We start from the raw sequence: 7,590 nt of genomic DNA, 5'->3' as shown, positions 1-7,590 counted from the left end.
TTTCCTGAAGACAATTACTTTTCATAATTAAGCTTTAAACAGTGTAATTTGCAGAGGAACCATCCCCACTCCAGGGCACATTCCACTACAGTCAAAATCTTACCATGGGATTTCTTGGATCAGAGACAGAATATCAACAATATGACTTGGAAGTCATTTTGAAAAGGAAGCTACATTAGAAAAGCTATGGTTACTTTTCTTTTTAAACTTAGCTTATATAGGTATAATTGATGACAAGTGCTTAGTACCACCAAACACATCTCTCTCATTAGCTGATGTATTAATTCAATAAAAAAATAATTGTAGCCTGTACTATCACGTGTCATCTACTAGTGACATAATGGTGAGAAGGACGTGGTCCTCACAGATAGGACAGATTGGAAGTGACAGATATGAGTATGAAGTTGTGATTTCATCCATTTGACAGATGTCACAGAGCTCACAAGGATGATGGCATACAAGTTTTGGAGATCATAAAATGTTGGCTTGGACAATATATTCGACTCTGAGTTCTGAGGAAATGAGTTGCAGTCCTTTGAATGAAGCAAAGAATTTTCTCAGACCTCTGGAACAGTAGGTATACCTGCTTGTCAAAGCACACAGCTTCCCCACCTTCGTCCATTGATATTCTGTGTCTTTTTCTGTCCAGCCTTCTCAAGAACTTCTCTCTTGCCATTAGCTCTTCCCTTTCTGTTTTGTCTATGTTCCCCTCTCTTTGGAATCACCTAAGTCGCTACATATACCTTATAGTACCCATCAAAAAAGAAAAGTGAGAACAAAACTTCTCTTGACGTTCATGATAAAGATTTTGCTATCTTATTTTGAGACTGGTACATAATCAATCAAAAGTGTTAAGCAAGTAAATATGAGGTTTGACACCTGGAAAATATCCTGGCCGCTGTGTGAAGAATCAGTTGGAGGAGTCAAGACAGCAAGTAAACATGCCTATCAGGAGTATTTCTAGTAGCTGTCTCTAGACAGTGTCAGTAGGACAGAGATTAGACAGATGCAAAATCAGAGTCACAAGTGAGGACTGGGAGAACTCCATGAGTGTTATCAACACAGTGGTAGCAGCTCCTGGCAGCGGCTCAGCAGATATGGAGGTGGAGGGTTGCAATCCCCATAGCTAGATTAGACTGTCTCAAAGCCACCCCCAGAACATACCTAATTCAACTGAAAATGTCATGTTTTCTTCAAAACTACAGACATAAAAGGTTCCTGCTACCCTGCCTATGGGGTAGCTCTTTTACCTTTTCTTCCAGGTAACAGTTTTTGCCTTCCTCTCAGAGGAAGTGATGATGAAACTGTTGACCCATCTCCCCTCACCTGAGTGCTCTACCTGTAGAACAGACCACTCTGTACCCTTCCCTCAAAAAACTTGCTTTCATGTTCCCTCATAGAAGAGAAAGAAAACAAGAAAAGAAGAGGAAGAAAAAAGGAAGAAAGAGGAGAGAGAGAAAGAGAAAGAAAAAAGAAAAAAAGAAAAAAGAAAAAGAAGAAGAAAAAGAAAAAGAAAAAGAAAAGAAAAGAAAAGAAAACTTCCTTGCTTCTCTTCCAGTCATCTTTGAGGGTGTAAGGAAGGATGTGGAGAGTAAAGGGTAAATTTTGGGCTTCAGTTTAGGTAACGATTTGGATATAACCAGCACCCACACTCTAGAAGATGTCCAAAAATTCTTAATGAATTTGGTGCTGTATAGTGAAAGAGGCACACAAAGGGTGTGGTTGGACCAGATGCCCGGCTCAGCCTGTGAAGCATGCTAAATAAAAGAAAAGAAAAGAAAAGAAAAAGAACTTTCTAGCTTTCTAGTCATCTTCTAACCAGGCTGCTTTTCTAAGCATTGGCAAAAAAAGAAAGGAAAAGAAAAGAGGTAAAAGAAAAAAGAAAAGAAGAGAAAATAAAAATGAAAAGAAAAAAAGAAAGAAAAGAAAAAGACAAAAGACTTCCTGGAATCTCTTGCAGTTGGTTTTGAGGGTGTAAGGAAGGATGTGGAGAGTAAAGGGTAAATTTTGGGCTTCAGTTTAGGTAACGATGTGGATATAACCAGCACCCACACTCTAGAAGATGTCCAAAAATTCTTAATGAATTTGGTGCTGTATAGTGAAAGAGGCACACAAAGGGTGTGGTTGGACCAGATGCCCGGCTCAGCCTGTGAAGCATGCTAAATGCAGAAGTCCCACAACCTTGTACCTACAATCATTTTCCCGGTACTCAGGAGAGTAAAATTTGAAGTCTTTGTGACCTACAAGGTACAATCATGAAATGTAGAGAACTTAGATATACGAACTCCATCTTGAAGGTACTGGGAAAAAATTAGAAATCTCCATGAACAGGGCCAATTGAGTGCTATTAAATATTCCTACTTACAGATGTTGTACCTTAGTTGTTCTCTTAGTTTGTTGCTAACTACTTCACACCCCTGGCTTTTCTGGAATGCCATTTCTTTTTCTTTTTCTTTTTATAATCTTCTAGGGGGTATGTGCTCACCAGAAAGTGACAGAGAGACAGTGGAGTCAACTATGTGGGATCTGCTTTCCCTAACCACTAGGCTACCAATTAGTCCTGGAATGAAAATTCCTAAAGGATAAAATAAAAAGATTTCAATAAAGAATTATGAAGACTATATTACCTTCCAGATATAATATACAAAGCATCTAATTCTCAGACAGATTTTTTTAAACTCCAGAAAGAAAATCTTTTATTTTTCTTAATAATGTCCTGGTACTCAGTATCTCAATATGAATCACCAGACAATCTGTAGAGTAGAGGTTCCACTCAATGGGCCAGCCTGTAGCATGGTGGTTAAGGCAGCTGGATCCCACATGGCCACCTGAGTGGTTCAAGTAGCTTGAAAAATACCCTGGGCCCTCAAGCATGTGTGTGCAAAATTGCAAAGGAGGAAGAAATGAACAAGAAGGTATCACAGAGTGTGTTCATTCCCCATAGGTGAATAAGGGTAGCTTTCTCACTTTCTCCCTGCTCCCAACCTCTCAAATACATGTGCCCTCTGGCAAAAATAAATAAATAAAATCCTCTGAAACCTGGTAGATAGGGACTCTATTATGTTCACCCAGATCAGCAGACCCTAATATAAGATTTGGGCACATGTAAGTTGTTTGCAGGTATAGAAGCCACTCATGAGGAGAAGGAAAACAAAGCCAACAATCGATGTGTTTTCACAGTTCCCACAGTTTAACTAGAATTTAACATCACTGAGGAACTTGGAAAGCAAAAGCTATCCTATCGGAAGGGTGCGTGAGTTGGGGTATTTGTACACTATTTCCTGATAATCACTGCTTGAGGACTGCCCCTAAGGCAGATCTAACCTGCTGCACATGAGCCAAAGTGTTCTTCCACAGCAACAGAAAGTCTTCAAAAACAGGAAGCAGGTCTTGGAAGCTGGAGATGAGGTAGGAGGCAGAGTTGCAAAGACAAGGGCAAAGAAATAAGGTGCAAGTGTCGGCTCTATCACATCAGAGGGAATAGACCAAAACTACATTTTTAACCCAAAACACTAAGGATCCCACGCCCTGAGTAAACTGTTGAATGGTTCTTGAAAACAGAAGACACTAGACCTGGCTAACATGTTCCCCAGCCTTTATGAAGTTACTGCATGGACTTGTAAACTGTATGTTTTTCTTAGCATTTATCCTTACCTTTTAATAAACAGGGATGGAGAGATATAAACAGTTACTACACTAGAGAGAATTACAATGAACAATATCGGAAGAAAAAACAAAGATGGTTGGAGTGACTTGTAAATATCCAGACCAGTATCATACAACTTCCTGGTAATTTGTTGATGGAATCATATTATGATATATAATGTATTTATTTCAAATTGACCTAACTTACAAACTTAGTTTGAGAATAGAAATCTAAAACAGTAGTTAGCTGTGTCATTTTTACTTTCCAAAATCATGAAGTTAATTCAGCAATCGTGAGTTGTAAGTCCAGGAGCCAGACAGTGGCAGAGCAGTACAGCATGGTGCTCCATGAGGCCAAGCCATATGAGAGGGTGTCAGGTTCACCTCTACGGAGCCCTGGAGTACACCAGCACACACCCTCCCAGGATCCAGAGCTGGCTGAGGACAGGATAGATCATGGCATCAGGACTCTGTTAGGAGTGTTTCCCCCCTTCCTGTTTCTATTTATTTCTCTCTCTCTCTCTCTCTCTCTCTCTCTCTCTCTCTCTCTGAAGAAGTAAATGGAAAAAAAAGAAAAAACCCTCACGAGAGCAGTCCAACCCATTCTGCCCTGTGAGGACACAGAGATGTCACCATATACGAGGAGTAGGCTCATACCAGACACTAAATCTACTGGCACCTTGATCTTGGGCTTTCCAACCTCCAGAAATTTCCAAATCCAGAAATAATTTTTGTTGCTTATAAATTTCTCAGTATAACGCATTTTGTTATAACAGCCAGAACAAAGGCAAGGGTATTTGCAGGTATACTTAGGTTAAAGATCTTCAGACTAGATCATTTTTGATCATGTGAGGAGACCCTAATCCAATAGGTATCCTTGTAAGAAAGAGGGCAGGCACACACGCAGAGGAAACGGTCATGTGAAGAAGGAGGTGAAAATCAGGGTGACAGTCACAAGCCAAGGAGTACTGAGAACCACCAAAAGCTAGAAGGGATAAGGGAAGATTCTCCCCTCAATCTTTGGTTCTGCCAATCCCTTGATTCCAGACTTCTGGATCCATTAACTGTGAGAGAATTAATTCCTACTGTGTTAATCCACCCAGTTTGGGGTCACTACTTATAATAGTCCCAAGAAACTAAAACAGGTTGTCACCTTTTCTACAAAAGCTATTTTCAGCCTTACAAGTGACTTTTAAACAGAATTTTCTATTTTCATATCACTGAAAAGCTCTGGAAGGCTGTGGTGCTAGTTTTTATCTTCTCAGTGGAGTAAATATGGCTACATGACCAGTGTATCTTATGTCTGTTCTCCAATTCTCAGCTCATGGAGTATTTTACTTCCCTGTCCTCTGAAAGCAAGCCATAACTGCTAGACTACATCTACTCAATTAAACCGAAACAGTAGGAAGATAGCGGTGCAGGAGTCTCTGGGCTCCAGATGACCACCTGTTAGCTCAGGCCGCTGCAGCAAAACACCACAGGATAGGTCCTTAAACAACAGATGTTTATTTCTGTTTCAGAGGCTGGCCAGACTGAGATCAGGGTGGCAGCCTGGTCAGGTTCTGGTGAGGGCTCTCTTTCTGGCTTGCTGGAAGGTATCAGAGCTCTCTCTGCCATGTTCCTCACCTCTCTGCCATATCAGAGAGAGCTCTGATACCACTTTCTCTGCTTAGAAAAATACTAATCCCATAATGAGGCCCCATCCACATGGCCTCATGTAAACTTAGTCCTTTCCCAAATATCCCATTTCCAAATATCATCACACTAGGAGTTAGAGCCTCATCACACGAATTTGGTGGGGGCAGTGGGGCACATTCAGTCTAAATACCAGAGAAATATTGACTTGGAGGTGCCTACCAGACACTAAATCTACTGGCACCTTGATCTTGGGCTTTCCAACCTCCAGAAATTTCCAAATCCAGAAATAATTTTTGTTGCTTATAAATTTCTCAGTATAACGCATTTTGTTATAACAGCCAGAACAAAGGCAAGGGTATTTGCAGGTATACTTAGGTTAAAGATCTTCAGACTAGATCATTTTTGATCATGTGAGGAGACCCTAATCCAATAGGTATCCTTGTAAGAAAGAGGGCAGGCACACACGCAGAGGAAACGGTCATGTGAAGAAGGAGGTGAAAATCAGGGTGACAGTCACAAGCCAAGGAGTACTGAGAACCACCAAAAGCTAGAAGGGATAAGGGAAGATTCTCCCCTCAATCTTTGGTTCTGCCAATCCCTTGATTCCAGACTTCTGGATCCATTAACTGTGAGAGAATTAATTCCTACTGTGTTAATCCACCCAGTTTGTGGTCACTACTTATAATAGTCACAGGAAACTAAAACAGGTTGTCACCTTTTCTACAAAAGCTATTTTCAGCCTTACAAGTGACTTTTAAACAGAATTTTCTATTTTCATATCACTGAAAAGCTCTGGAAGGCTGTGGTGCTAGTTTTTATCTTCTCAGTGGAGTAAATATGGCTACATGACCAGTGTATCTTATGTCTGTTCTCCAATTCTCAGCTCATGGAGTATTTTACTTCCCTGTCCTCTGAAAGCAAGCCATAACTGCTAGACTACATCTACTCAATTAAACCGAAACAGTAGGAAGATAGCGGTGCAGGAGTCTCTGGGCTCCAGATGACCACCTGTTAGCTCAGGCCGCTGCAGCAAAACACCACAGGATAGGTCCTTAAACAACAGATGTTTATTTCTGTTTCAGAGGCTGGCCAGACTGAGATCAGGGTGGCAGCCTGGTCAGGTTCTGGTGAGGGCTCTCTTTCTGGCTTGCTGGAAGGTATCAGAGCTCTCTCTGCCATGTTCCTCACCTCTCTGCCATATCAGAGAGAGCTCTGATACCACTTTCTCTGCTTAGAAAAATACTAATCCCATAATGAGGCCCCATCCACATGGCCTCATGTAAACTTAGTCCTTTCCCAAATATCCCATTTCCAAATATCATCACACTAGGAGTTAGAGCCTCATCACACGAATTTGGTGGGGGCAGTGGGGCACATTCAGTCTAAATACCAGAGAAATATTGACTTGGAGGTGCCACTAGCTCTAAGCAAGACTGCTGCTCTCCCAGAACAATGGTGGACCTGGACAAGCAAGGAATACATTTATGCTAGGCTAAACTATACAGAGTTTGTGACTTTTTTTTTTACCATGCTATAATCTGAATCACCCTGAGACAGTTTATGAAGATAGAATTCAGAGGGTATTTTTTTAATTAATAGTTCTGCTCATGGGCTGGATGGGAGTCATAATGCAATGCTCTGGGACACTTGGCCCACATGAGCAGGTCCTAGGTTCATGCCCTGAGGTTTCCGTATACATGCTAGGCTTGTTCTCAGCTGCCTTTGATCATGGCTATCTGAGGTAGAGGGTGGATTGCGGCATGAAGACCATGTTAGAGTGCTTTTCTCGCTCTCCTCTGTCTCTCTTCTTCTCTGTTTATTGCTGGCAAGACACACAACCTCTAGTAAATTTTAAAAATAATAAATTAACTTAATTTGACAGATAAAATAAACTACTAAACGTATATCAATATGTTTTGTTAGGGTTACATAATTAACAAAGATATTAATGTCTCTTTACACTCACAGCATCAACAGAACTATTTTGAAGTAGAAAAGTTGACATTGCTGCCTTTAAGAATACCATGAATGTGGGGCCATCAGGTGGCATCATGGTTAAGGTGCTGAACTCTCATGTGGTAAACTGCAGTTCAAGTCCCAGACCTGGTGGCCTGAAACTCATATCAGGTATGTGTACATGTGTGCCCAAAATCCCAAGAGGAGAATGGAGAAGAGATTGCAGCATGGTCATTGCCCTTGGGGGGTGATTTCTCACTTTCTGTCTCTCTATTACTCTCAATCTCTTTGATGAAAGCAAAAAATCTCTCTCAAAAAATAAAAACAAAAAAAGAATACCATGAATGTAAG

This window comes from Tupaia chinensis, unplaced genomic scaffold (assembly GCF_000334495.1).
Source record: "Tupaia chinensis unplaced genomic scaffold, TupChi_1.0 Scaffold143836_2, whole genome shotgun sequence".
NCBI classification, from domain to species: Eukaryota; Metazoa; Chordata; class Mammalia; order Scandentia; family Tupaiidae; genus Tupaia; species Tupaia belangeri.
This window is presented reverse-complemented; position numbering follows the sequence as displayed.